Source organism: Thalassophryne amazonica, chromosome 8, assembly GCF_902500255.1.
Source record: "Thalassophryne amazonica chromosome 8, fThaAma1.1, whole genome shotgun sequence".
NCBI classification, from domain to species: domain Eukaryota; kingdom Metazoa; phylum Chordata; class Actinopteri; order Batrachoidiformes; family Batrachoididae; genus Thalassophryne; species Thalassophryne amazonica.
The window spans coordinates 7,679,835-7,693,865 of NC_047110.1; positions in this window are offsets into that span (position 1 = coordinate 7,679,835).

Below are 14,031 nucleotides of genomic sequence, written 5' to 3' on the forward strand. Positions count from 1 at the left end.
TTTCCTGGTGTCTTCCTCTTCTGTCTCCTCTGCCTCAGTCAGCTCTCATCCTGGGCTCTGGACACGGCCCTTACATTCCCTCTCTGCCTCATCATTGGCTGGCTCCATTATGATGTCACAACCATCATCATCATCATCTTTCTGGCTGGACCAGAGGAGAGTCATCGTTGGGGGGAGGATGGTGGAAAGAGAGATGGAAGGCGGGAGGAGGAAGTCAGGATTAACCAATCAGCTTGAGGAATGACATCATCAGCTTGTGTGCCTGTAGCCTTTTCTGACTGAGGCTAATAAACACTGACTGTGTGTTTGTCTGTGTCTCTGTATCTCTCTCTTTCTGTGTGTGTTTCTGTTTTTCTCTGTTTCTCTGTGTGTATCTCTCTCTTTCTGTGTGTTTCTCTCTGTTTTTCTCTGTTTCTCTGTGTGTATCTCTCTTTCTGTGTGTTTCTCTCTGTTTTTCTCTGTGTTTCTCTGTATGTATCTCTCTCTTTCTGTGTGTTTCTCTCTGTTTTTCTCTGTTTCTCTGTGTGTATCTCTCTTTCTGTGTGTTTCTCTCTGTTTTTCTCTGTGTTTCTCTGTGTGTATCTCTCTCTTTCTGTGTGTTTCTGTCTTGTTTTCTCTGTGTGTCTCTGTGTGTATCTCTCTCTTTCTGTGTGTTTCTGTTTTTCTCCATGTGTATCTCTCTCCTTCTGTGTGTTTCTGTCTGTTTTCTCTGTGTTTCTCTGTGTGTATCTCTCTCTTTCTGTGTTTCTGTTTTTCTCAATGTGTATATCTCTCTTTCTGTGTTTCTGTTTTTCTCCATGTGTATCTCTCTCTCTTTCTGTGTGTGTTTCTGTCTGTTTTTCTCTGTGTGTTTCTGTCTGTGTCTCTGTGTGTATCTCTCTCTTTCTGTGTGTGTTTCTGTCTGTTTTCTCTGTGTTTCTCTGTGTGTATCTCTGTTTCTGTGTGTGTTTCTGTTTTTCTCTGTGTGTATCTCTCTCTTTCTGTGTTTCTGTCTGTTTTTCTCTGTGTATTTCTCTGTGTCTCTGTGTGCATCTCTCTCTTTCTGTGTGTGTTTCTGTCTGTTTTCTCTGTGTGTCTCTGTGTGTATCTCTCTCTTTCTGTGTGTTTCTGTTTTTCTCCGTGTGTATCTCTCTCTTTCTGTGTGTGTTTCTGTCTGTTTTGCTCTGTGTGTATCTATCTCTTTCTGTGTGTTTCTCTGTCTGTCTCTCTCTGTGTGTCTCTCTCTTTCTGCTTGTGTTTCTGTCTGTATCTCTCTCTTCCTGTGTGTGTTTCTGTTTTGCTCTGTGTGTATCTCTCTCTTTCTGTGTGTTTCTCTGTCTGTGTCTCTCTGTATCGCTCTCTTTCTTCCTGTGTTTCTGTCTGTATCTCTCTCTTTCTGTGTATCTGTCTTTCTCGGTTCCTTTGTGTATTTCTCTTTCTGTCTGTTTCTGTGTGTGTTTTTGTTTTTCTCTGTGTGTATCTCTCTCTTTCTGTGTGTGTTTCTGTCTGTTTTTCTCTGTGTGTATCTCTCTCTTTCTGTGTGTTTGTCTGTTTTTCTCTGTGTGTTTCTCTGTCTGTGTCTCCGTGTGTATCTCTCTCTTTCTGTGTGTGTTTCTGTCTGTTTTCTCTGTGTTTCTCTCTGTGTATCTCTCTGTTTCTGTGTGTGTTTCTGTTTTTCTCTGTGTGTATCTCTCTCTTTGTGTGTTTCTGTCTGTTTTTCTCTGTGTGTATCTCTCTCTTTCTGTGTGTTTCTGTCTGTTTTTCTCTGTGTGTTTCTCTGTGTCTCTGTGTGCATCTCTCTCTTTCTGTGTGTGTTTCTGTCTTTCTCTGTGTGTCTCTGTGTGTATCTCTCTCTTTCTGTGTGTTTCTGTTTTTCTCCGTGTGTATCTCTCTCTTTCTGTGTGTTTCTGTCTGTTTTTCTCTGTCTGTGTCTCTGTGTGTATCTCTCTCTTTCTGTGTGTGTTTCTCTGTCTCTCTCTCTCTGTATCTCTCTCTTTCTGTGTGTCTGTCTTTCTCGATTCCTTTGTGTATTTCTCTTTCTGTCTGTTTCTCTGTGTGTTTCTGTCTGTCTTTCTCTGTGTATATCTTTGACTGTGTGTGTGTGTGTGTGTGTGTGTGTGTGTGTCAGACTGACAGAATGTGAAGACCAGACTGATGAGATGTGAAGACCTGAATGTTGTGAAAGTGACGTGACACGGACCCACAACAGGGGGCGTTAATGAACGGACAATGGATAAGCCAAAAGTAACAATTTAATGTTGTGAATCGCACAACGACGTACAGACAATAACAATATGGTGGACTGTCAATCATACACCAGGTGACGTGTGGGCAGGCTCGACGATAGAAGACGCCTGGCGAGAGAAGAGCTGGATCCCCACACAGCTTCCACCACCAACGGAGCTGAAGAACACCGGAGCCGCCAAGCCCTGCGCCCCAGGTGGCCGCTGTCTTCAGCAGTCAGACTCTGCTGGCAGAAAACAGAGACAGTCCAGATGAGTGTGAGTTCGCACACTCAGTAATCCCACAGTCTGTCTTAAGTAAAGGAGGGAAAACCTCCACCTCCAATCACACACACTCGTGCAGCTCCTGGTCAACCACTTATCTGAGTTGGGGTGTGAGGCGAAGCCGTCGCTGTCACACCAAACGCCAATCCTCCAGATAAGGAAACACTCCAGGAAAACGGCTGCAATAGAAGTTTAGGTTAAACACACACAGTGTCAGGCAGCAGAGAAATTACCTGAATGGTAGTTGATTTCTCGGTGGGGAGGTGGAGTTGCAGTCCGGCCTTTATGGTGGTGGTGATGAGAAGTGAATGAGTGACAGCTGGTATGGATGATGAGTGACAGCTGTCACTCCTGGTTGCTCCGACGCCCTCTCGTGCTTGAAGCCCGCACTTCAAGCAGGGCGCCATCTCGTGGTGGTGGGCCAGCAGTACCTCCTCTTCAGCGGCCCACACAACACTGAAAGACCAAAAGCAGACAGATTTATCGGAGGAGGTGTAAACCAAGCGATAAACTTTGATGGTCTCAGATGAAGCTCCACCTGGAAGAAGAGAAAGTTGTAGTTTCTTGACTGGCCACTTGAAGCTGGCTCCACAGCTTCAACTGAGCAGGTTCCCATTTCAAGTCCATGTTAAAATGCCCAATGTAGCAGAAATTAACATTTTTACAGCTTCGTACAAAAAGCAGTTTTGGTCTCTATAGATAGTTTCCTCCATGACAACTGTCGTTGTTGTCCATTCGGCTGCTCCCGTTGTGTTCGGGGTCACCACAGTGGATACAGACCGATCTGCATTCGTATTTGGCACAAGTTTTTCGCTGGATGCCCTTCCTCATGCAACTCCAGTGTAACCTGGAGAAACACACACACAGCTGCTGGTGTTCCAAAGATGTCTCCCATCCAAGTACTAACCAGGTACTGTACTGCTTCGTTTCTGATATCATCGTATTGTATTCTGTTTTTATTTACATTTCACACAATGTCCCAACTTCACTGGAATTGGGGTTGTAGTAGCAAAAAAGAGATTGTATATAAAAAGAGAAAAGTATGTGCAAAACTGGATATTTCATTGGCAGTGGATATTGCACATTGAATGAATGAATGAAAGTTTTTATTTTGGACATAAAAACAAAGCAAATAAGGAAACAACAACAACACACATAGAAAGCAACAAATCATAAAAAAGACAAAACAAAACCACAGTGTCAACATATCTATTTATTCTATATTTTTCAAACAAATTTTCAAATAAGTGTATATATATACCTAACATCTCATAATTATATATATGTGCATATTTACAGACAACAAAGAAAACAATAAATAAATAAATAAATGTAAGTAATAAATGGACACATGAAACAATTGGTGACCATCCAAAACCTTCCTCCTCCCTGTACCCTGTCAAAACCATGTTTTTATACCACCGTTTGAACTGGGTCATGCTTGGACTTTGCCTGAGCTCCGCCACCACCCAGTTCCACAGCTTCACCCCACATATTGATATACTTTTTAAATGTTGTAGGAACCCGTAAATGTTTTAGTTTGTACTCCCCCCTGAGATTATAATCCCTATCTCTGTTAAACTATTTTTAAATATTCCCAGGAGGTAGATTATTTGCTGCTTTTATACAGACTGTGTGCTGTTTGTAGATGAACCAGGTCATTGAATTTTAATGTTTTTGATTTTAAGAACAGTGAAGTTGTATGTTCTTTGTAACTGGCATTATGAATTATGCTCATGGCTCTTTTTTGTTGTATCGATAGTGAATGTAGTGTACATTTATAAGTACTGCCCCAAACGTCTACACAGTAATTATATATGGTAAAACCAGTGAGCAATAGAGAATGTGGAGTGATTTGTAGTCCAGAATGTGTTTGGCCTTACTGAGTACTAGGGATGGGTATTGATAAGATTTTATAGATATCGATGCCATTATCAATTCCACTTATCAATCCGATTCCTGATTGATTCCCTTATCAATACCTCTTGTGAATTTTCTGTGTACTGTTGTGAAAGTGTTGGTACACGGACCCACAACAGGGGGCGCAATGAACGGACAATGGAGAAAAGTAAGAACAAGTTTTACTGTTGTGAGAAGAGCACAACTAATACAACAATTAACAATTTGGAGGTGTAAGCCGAAATCTGCTGGTGACGTGTGGGCAGGCCCGAAGGTAGGAGACGTCCGTCCTAGTCGAACCGGAACCACCCAGATCTCCTCTGCCACCGAAACCCAGAAGTACTGGAACCGCCAAGTCCCGAATTCCCAGGTAGCCACTGCCTTCGCTCGTCGGATCCGGTACTGCTGGCGGAAAAGAGCACAAACACACAGGTAGGGATGCGACCGCACCCAGTAGATGAAGAGGGGCGAAGCCGCCTCCACCTCTTGTTACACTAAAGCAGGAAAGGTGAGTACTTATCCAAAACACTTGGTCTTCAGTAGTCCGCTGTCCTGAAAGGTTTATCAAGTATTGTCAAAAACACAGAATATGCTGCAGAGGTGATTACCTTAAACTCAAGGCGCTAACTCAGCACTGAGGTGGAGACGCTGTCCTGCTGATATACCTCCTCTGCTGAGTGGAGTCAGCTGTGTCCAGTAATGGGTGACAGCTGTCACCCTGGCTGCTCTCATCAGGCGGCAGCGCCCTCTGGTGCCTGGAGCCCGCACTCCAGGCAGGGCGCCCTCTGGTGGTGGTGGGCCAGCAGTACCTCCTCTTCAGCGTCCCACACACAACATGTACTAAAAGTAGGCTTTACAAGTTTTCTTTGTCATCAACATTTTATTGAGTCTTGAAGTAAATAAATATGAAATTGGTCACTGGATCCTTTATCTCTGGACATAAATAGAAATAAACAAAATCTGAAGTTTTTGTCAAAAGCATTTCTTTTCAGATATTAATGAGACAATTGTAACTCTATAGTCTCTGAGCTGAGCTCTTGCAGCCGGCTGTGCTGCACATCAACATCAAAATAATTCATAAAGAACGGTGGACATCTTATTTTGGGATGAAAAAAATGGTTTTGGTCTGTTGTAGTTTGTTGTCTGTATTAAAACATTTTGAAAGAGGTGTTCTTTGATTTAAAACAGCGGCTCGCTTTGCAGTCATTCATTCTGACGGGACTCTATCTTTCTAACTTGACTCGGCAGAGAGCCACACAGCGTTTGGAGCTGTAATGGAGGACGATTATCATTTCTTGACAATAGTCCCAGTTAGTGACTTTAATCCACACAAAGGTGACTCATGATTGACATCTTTAAATGGCTTTGAGAGGGGCTAAGAAGCAGATTTGCCGTTTCTGAAAAGCACTGAAGTGGAGAACCAACAAATGGTAAATGGACTGCATTTATATAGTGCTTTTCCATCTGCATCAGATGCTCAATGTGCTTTACAAATAATGCCTCACATTCACCCCGATGTGAGATTGCTGCCATACAAGGTACTCACTACACACCGGGAGCAACTAGGGGATTAAGGACCTTGCCAAAGGCTCGTGATTTTCCGGTCAGTCTGGGATTTGAACTAAGGATCCTCTGGTCTCAAGCCCAACACTTAACTGCTAGAACATCACCTCCTGAAACAGGTCACAGCACTGTTTCATTGCTTCAAGCAGACCCACTGCAGAATCATTTTCCCATTAAACACCCTCAAAAACAATGAGTAATGAGAACTGAAGGATGATAAGGGAATTGTTAAGCAAAAAGGCTATTGATGTCGGTGGATCAAATCATTCCTTAACAATTCTTGAAAAGAACCGGTTTTTGATACCCAACCCTACTGAGTACTGAGATACTGCCTGACAGTTTATATTGTATGTGTTTTGAAGGAGGTTTCCAGTTTATTTTATTGTCTATATTACACCAAGAAACTTAGTTTCATGAACTATTTCTATTTCTACACCATCTAATCTTTTTGTACCTGTTAGAGTTGCCAAATAACATGAGTTTAGTTTGACTTAAGTTTAATAATTTGTTCCTAATGAACTACCTATTTCATTTGTACATTTCTGCAGTGATTGTCACAAGTAGTTCCTTTAAAATTCCCCCCAGAGCAAAAAACTATTTGCGTCATCAACAAACTATCATAGTTTTAATGTTTTTGATAGCTTAGAAACATCATTTATATAAAGAATAAACTCTTTGGGACCCAGTACTGACCCTTGGGGGAAACCACAAGAAATGTCCAAGCATGATGATATATATTCTCTCATCTTCACAAATTGTTTCCTGCATCCAAGATAACTTCTCACCCAGTGCAATACTACCCCCTGAATCCCATACCGTTCCACTGTATTGATTGTGTCAATAGCATTTTTGAGATCAATGAATACGGCCGCTGCATTCTCTTTATCTATTGCGCTTGTAAGTTCCTCAGTTGATTCAATTATTGCTAGTGTAGCTGAGCTGTTTGATCTGAATCTGTATTGACTGTCTGAAATTACTTTATGTTTTTCTATGAATTTGTCTAATCACTTATTGAAAAGTTTTTCTAGAATTTTAGAGAATTGCGGAAGTAAAGAAACAGGCCTATAATTTGTGAAGTGGTGTCGATCCTCAGTTTTATACAGTGGCACAACCTTTGCTATTTTAATTTTGTTTGGGAATTTATCGGTTTGGAATGATAAGTTACAGATATATGTTAGTGGTTCTGACATCCCCTTGATGACCTTGTTTACAACTTTCATATCAATTTCACAACAGTCCGTAGATGTTTTGCATTTATACATATTTACAATATCTATTATTGTTCTTTCTTCCACTGGTGTAAGGAACACTGAGCTTGGATTCCTGTCAATAATCATATCCTATCGTGTCGTATAATCGTATCGTGTCCCGTCTTTGTGGGCTGAGTGCAGCAGCAGCAGGATGAGCTCTGAGGGACTTTTTAAAGCCCAAAAAAGACACTCCTGCACAGTCTGGCTGGTGTGCACATCCGTGCATCAGGCTGCAGTTCACGTGTGACAGTCATTAAATGCAGCAGTTCTGCATGTGCACCCAGTGCAATGTTGGAAAATGATGGAGGAAAATCAACAAGCCAAAGGTTTCTCCTTGACCAGATAAACAACAACAACAACAAAATCCACCACAATGAGGTGGCTGGTTTAAATATATACACCGCATGTTGATTATGTACACCTGTGTGGATCACATGACTTCCCAAAAATAAAATTAAAAAACCCTGAGTACAACACAAGATCAACCAATTTCTAGCCACAGTCAGGGTGTAGAGGGGGTCCGTTTCGGGAACCACAGAATCTCATCTCTGCTGTTTGCGGACGATGTGGTTCTGTTGGCTTCATCAAATCAGGACCTTCAGTGTGCACTGGAGTGGTTTGCAGCCGAGTGTGAAGCGTCCGGGATGAAAATCAGCACCTCCAAATCTGAGGCCATGGTTCTCGACCGGAAAAAGGTGCCTTCCCCTCTTCAGGTCGGTGGAGTGTCCTTGCCTTAAGTGGAGGATTTTAAGTATCTTGGAGTCTTGTTCACGAGTGAGGGACGGATGGAGCGTGAGATTGACAGACGGATCGGTGCAGCATCTGCAGTGATGCGGTCGCTGTATCGGACCATCGTGGTGAAGAGAGAGCTGAGTAGGGGGGCAAAGCTCTCAATTTACTGATCAATCTACATTCCGACCCTCACCTATGGTCATGAGATTTGGCTCATGACCGAAAAAACAAGATCGTGAGTACAAGCGGCAGAGATGAGTTTCCTCTGCAGGGTGGCTGCGCGCTCCCTTAGAGATAGGGTGAGGAGCTCGGTCACTCTGAGTCATTTTTGATCAGGATATGTCATTCAAAGCGCATATTAAACAAATATGTAGGACTGCTTTTTTGCATTTACGCAATATCTCTAAAATTAGAAAGGTCTTGTCTCAGAGTGATGCTGAAAAACTAATTCATGCATTTATTTCCTCTAGGCTGGACTATTGTAATTCATTATTATCAGGTTGTCCTAAAAGTTCCCTGAAAAGCCTTCAGTTAATTCAAAATGCTGCAGCTAGAGTACTAACGGGGACTAGAAGGAGAGAGCATATCTCACCCATATTGGCCTCTCTTCATTGGCTTCCTGTTAATTCTAGAATAGAATTTAAAATTCTTCTTCTTACTTATAAGGTTTTGAATAATCAGGTCCCATCTTATCTTAGGGACCTCATAGTACCATATCACCCCAATAGAGCGCTTCGCTCTCAGACTGCAGGCTTACTTGTAGTTCCTAGGGTTTGTAAGAGTAGAATGGGAGGCAGAGCCTTCAGCTTTCAGGCTCCTCTCCTGTGGAACCAGCTCCCAATTCAGATCAGGGAGACAGACACCCTCTCTACTTTTAAGATTAGGCTTAAAACCTTCCTTTTTGCTAAAGCTTATACAACCCCTGGCAATAATTATGGAATCACCGGCCTCGAGGATGTTCATTCAGTTGTTTAATTTTGTAGAAAAAAAGCAGATCACAAACATGACACAAAACTAAAGTCATTTCAAATGGCAACTTTCTGGCTTTAAGAAACACTATAAGAAATCAGGAAAAATAATTGTGGCAGTCAGTAACGGTTACTTTTTTAGACCAAGCAGAGGGAAAAAAATATGGACTCACTCAATTCTGAGGAAAAAATTATGGAATCACCCTGTAAATTTTCATCCCCAAAACTAACACCTGCATCAAATCAGATCTGCTCGTTAGTCTGCATCTAAAAAGGAGTGATCACACCTTGGAGAGCTGTTGCACCAAGTGGACTGACATGAATCATGGCTCCAACACGAGAGATCTCAATTGAAACAAAGGAGAGGATTATCAAACTCTTAAAAGAGGGTAAATCATCACGCAATGTTGCAAAAGATGTTGGTTGTTCACAGTCAGCTGTGTCTAAACTCTGGACCAAATACAAACAACATGGGAAGGTTGTTAAAGGCAAACATACTGGTAGACCAAGGAAGACATCAAAGCGTCAAGACAGAAAACTTAAAGCAATATGTCTCAAAAATTGAAAATGCACAACAAAACAAAACAAATGAGGAACAAATGGGAGGAAACTGGAGTCAACGTCTGTGACCGAACTGTAAGAAACCGCCTAAAGGAAATGGGATTTACATACAGAAAAGCTAAACGAAAGCCATCATTAACACCTAAACAGAAAAAAACAAGGTTACAATGGGCTAAGGAAAAGCAATCGTGGACTGTGGATGACTGGATGAACGTCATATTCAGCGATGAATCTCGAATCTGCATTGGGCAAGGTGATGATGCTGGAACTTTTGTTTGGTGCCGTTCCAATGAGACTTATGAAGATGACTGCCTGAAGAGAACATGTAAATTTCCACAGTCATTGATGATATGGGGCTGCGTGTCAGGTAAAGGCACTGGGGAGATGGCTGTCATTACATGATCAATAAATACACAAGTTTACGTTGATATTTTGGACACTTTTCTTATCCCATCAATTGAAAGGATGTTTGGGGATGATGAAATCATTTCTCAAGATGATAATGCATCTTGCCATAGAGCAAAAACTGTGAAAACATTCCTTGTAAAAATACACATAGGGTCAATGTCATGGCCTGCAAATAGTCCGGATCTTAATCCAATTGAAAATCTTTGGTGGAAGTTGAAGAAAATGGTCCATGACAAGGCTCCAACCTGCAAAGCTGATCTGGCAACAGCAATCAGAGAAAGTTGGAGCCAGATTGATGAAGAGTACTGTTTGTCACTCATTAAGTCCATGCCTCAGAGACTGCAAGCTGTTATAAAAGCCAGAGGTGGTGCAACAAAATACTAGTGATGTGTTGGAGCGTTCTTTTGTTTTTCATGATTCCATAATTTTTTCCTCAGAATTGAGTGAGTCCATATTTTTTTCCTCTGCTTGGTCTAAAAAAGTAACCGTTACTGACTGCCACAATTTTTTTTCCTGATTTCTTATAGTGTTTCTTAAAGCCAGAAAGTTGCCATTTGAAATGACTTTAGTTTTGTGTCATGTCTGTGATCTGCTTTTTTTCTACAAAATTAAACAACTGAATGAACATCCTCCAAGGCCGGTGATTCCATAATTTTTGCCAGGGGTTGTAGTTAGGGCTGGATCAGGTGACCCTGAACCATCCCTTAGTTATGCTGCTATAGACGTAGACTGCTGGGGGGTTCCCATGATGCACTGAGTGTTTCTTTCTCTTTTTGCTCTGTATGCACCACTCTGCATTTAATCATTAGTGATTGATCTCTGCTCCCCTCCACAGCATGTCTTTTTCCTGATTCTCTCCCCTCAGCCCCAACCAGTCCCAGCAGAAGACTGCCCCTCCCTGAGCCTGGTTCTGCTGGAGGTTTCTTCCTGTTAAAGGGGAGTTTTTCCTTCCCACTGTAGCCAAGTGCTTGCTCACAGGGGGTCGTTTTGACCGTTGGGGTTTTACATAATTATTGTATGGCCTTGCCTTACAATATAAAGCGCCTTGGGGCAACTGTTTGTTGTGATTTGGTGCTATATAAATAAAATTGATTGATTGATTGACTCGGGAGGAGCTCGGAGTCGAGCCGCTGCTCCTCCACATCGACAGGAGCCAGCTGAGGTGGCTCGGGCATCTTTCTGGATGCCCCCTGGACGCCTCGCTGGAGAGGTGTTCCGAGCACATTCCATCGGGAGGAGGCCCCGGGGAAGACCCAGGACACGCTGGAGGGACTACGTCTCACAGCTGGCTTGGGAACGCCTCAGGGTTCCCCCGGAGGAGCTGGGGGAGGTGTGTGTGGATCGGGAGGTCTGGGTGGCTTTGCTTGAGCTGCTGCCCCCGCAACCCGACTCCAGATGAAGCAGAAGAAAATGTATGTATGTATGTATATATATATATATATATATATATATGAACCACCACTAGTTGATGTGTTCAGTGCACGTTGGTCATATCAAAGTTGAGTTTCTGCTTTAAACTGACTTTAGAATGATTTAAGGGGTTTTACCTTGTCATCTGATGGTTAATAATCACATTAATCCATTTGACTGCTCCATCTCAGATGAGCTGCTGTGGTAAGAAATGATGCATGCACAGTGACGGCAGGTGGGTCGATTTTTAGGGGGGGACCGTTTGGTCTTCGACAGAGGGGCAATCTTTTTTTTAACACGGTCTCAGCAGTCACCCAGTTTTCACGCACTGACACTGTTTCCTATCAGCATAACTGTCCCCACTTCTGGTCCCCCCCCCCCTTGAACTGTGCATGCATCATTTCGGAGTGTCAGCAGCGATTCACCAATTATTGCCTTGTTTATGCTTAAAACTACACTCCAGTCATCATCTATCTCAGTGACAAAAATTTGAAGCTTTTGTACAACAAGAATTTCCACATAAATTCAATATTATTTTATAATAAAAGATCGAGGACCGATCAGAGCGTGACACCAGGGTGTCTGAGTCTCATACATGTCAACCAGTATGGATTGTCCATAAATTATACAGATTTTTCTGGGTTTCAGAGTCATACGGATGTACAAATAAAGTGTTACGGATATTCAGGGTTTTCTGTTGTAAATTTATTTTACTGTTGTTTTTCTTAAACATCGTGAAATGATCATCACAAAAAGACACAAACACATTGTTCTAAACAAAGGATTGTGAAAGCGGATGCTTGTTTTCCTAGTCTCGCGCATTACCGTAACTTCTAGACTGGTCTGCCGGTGTCGTGCCAAAGTAATTATCCCCGTTAAAATTTGTATCCCCTGGCGCAGGAGCGCACACTCACTCAGTGCAGCGCTTACAGACGTTCTGCAGCTGCTCCAGACAAAAATAATGGCATGTTGGTTGTTCAATACATGACATTAAAAAATAACTTTCATAATCTTTTGACGACGTTTAATGCATGCGTGTCTTCACATCGATTACACGCACAGCACAGATATAGTGTCCAACATAAAAATAAGTGGCTAAGGATACGTACATCCGTATCTTCTGCGGGACTGCTAAAGGTACGGACCGAGGAGAATTACGGCCAAGAGAGTTCCCCCTAACCCCTCATGCATATCACGGGTGCGATAAAACAACAATTTGAACAACACTAATAACTGGACATCTTGACCTGTTTACAGCAAACTAAGACTTTCTACAGTTGGACTTTTACGATCTTCAGATCCAGCTGACTTGTTTACGGGTATGTAATGACTTTTATTGCTCTATTGCTTTATTGCTCCGTATCTTTAGAACGGTCTCTGTAGATACAGGTCCGTACCCATAGCCACGGCCAACATAAGAAACACGCTTTAAGATGTTTATGATCGCACCACCATCAACGTAATTCAATGATTTTCACTCTTTCTTCAGTTCAGTTCGTTCCTTCGAGATTAAAATATAAACAGTTATAAACTGTTCACTCTTGTACTTGTCTGTGACTTTTTCTGTTTTAAATAAAAGATAAGCAGACAAACGTGATGTGGGTGATGGGTTGTTTTGGTTTACAAAACATAAAATTCAGCTTTTACACTGTAAAAAAAAATCCCATTGTTTTTACAGAAAAATTCTGGCAGCTGTGGTTTCCAGGGGAATTCTGTCAAAATTACAATGAATATGTAAATGGTTTGCACATACACATATATGTAAATTTTACAGTTTAAACCTGTAATTGAAAAATATTAATCTGTAATTTTGATGGTCTTTTTCATGTTTAATTGGCATAGCCATGCTGATATTACACCTTTTCTTTTTCTTTCTTTCTTTCTTTTTTTTTTTTTTTTTGTAAAATTTAAAAATATATTAAGTCCCTTTGGCTGCTCCCTTGATTTTACTCAGGGTCACCACAGCAGATGCAAGGACGGTCTGCATGTTGATTTGGCACAAGCTGTACACCAGATGCCCTTCCTGCTGCAATGTCACGTTGCAGAGAAATGTGGCAGGGGTGGGGTTCAAACCAGGAACCTTCAGCACTGGCCACCACCCCTGATATCTGTCTGTATCTTATAGATTAATAAGCACAGTAGCTTTGTGGTTAGCACATGTTGCCTCAGAGCAAGAAGGTCATTGCTTTGATTACCACCTGTGGCCTTTCTGTATGGAGTTTGCATGTTCTCCCCATGTTTGTGTGGGTTTCTTCCAGGTGCTACGATTTCCTCTCACATTTAAAGACTGTAATAAAACTGATTTTGGTCCGATTTGGAGGTTATAAGGACTTTGTGTTGATTTTATGGATTTTCTCATTTGGTTATACAGGTGGACCCTCAAAGGGGTTGACATGTATGGAGTCTGACCCTCTGAGTCTGACTCTCTACCAATCAAAGGGAATAATGTGACTGTTAACCATGAAATGACAAGGTAAACCTCTTAAATCATTTTAAAGTCAGTTTTAAGAAGAAATGAGGTGATAATCTGTTAATCGCTGCTAACTCTGACGTGACACGTGTGGTGAAGGCAGGGGGACCGGTCAGACTGTGACACCGGGTTCATGCAGACTAATGTAGAAGACCACTCAGACTAGGGGAGTGCTGAGACCCTGATACCAGGTCAAGGATGTCATGTGATATCATCTAATAGATGCAGAATTCAAAGCCGGCAGTGGATGATGGCAGTGTTCTATGCATTTTAACCGATCTCGT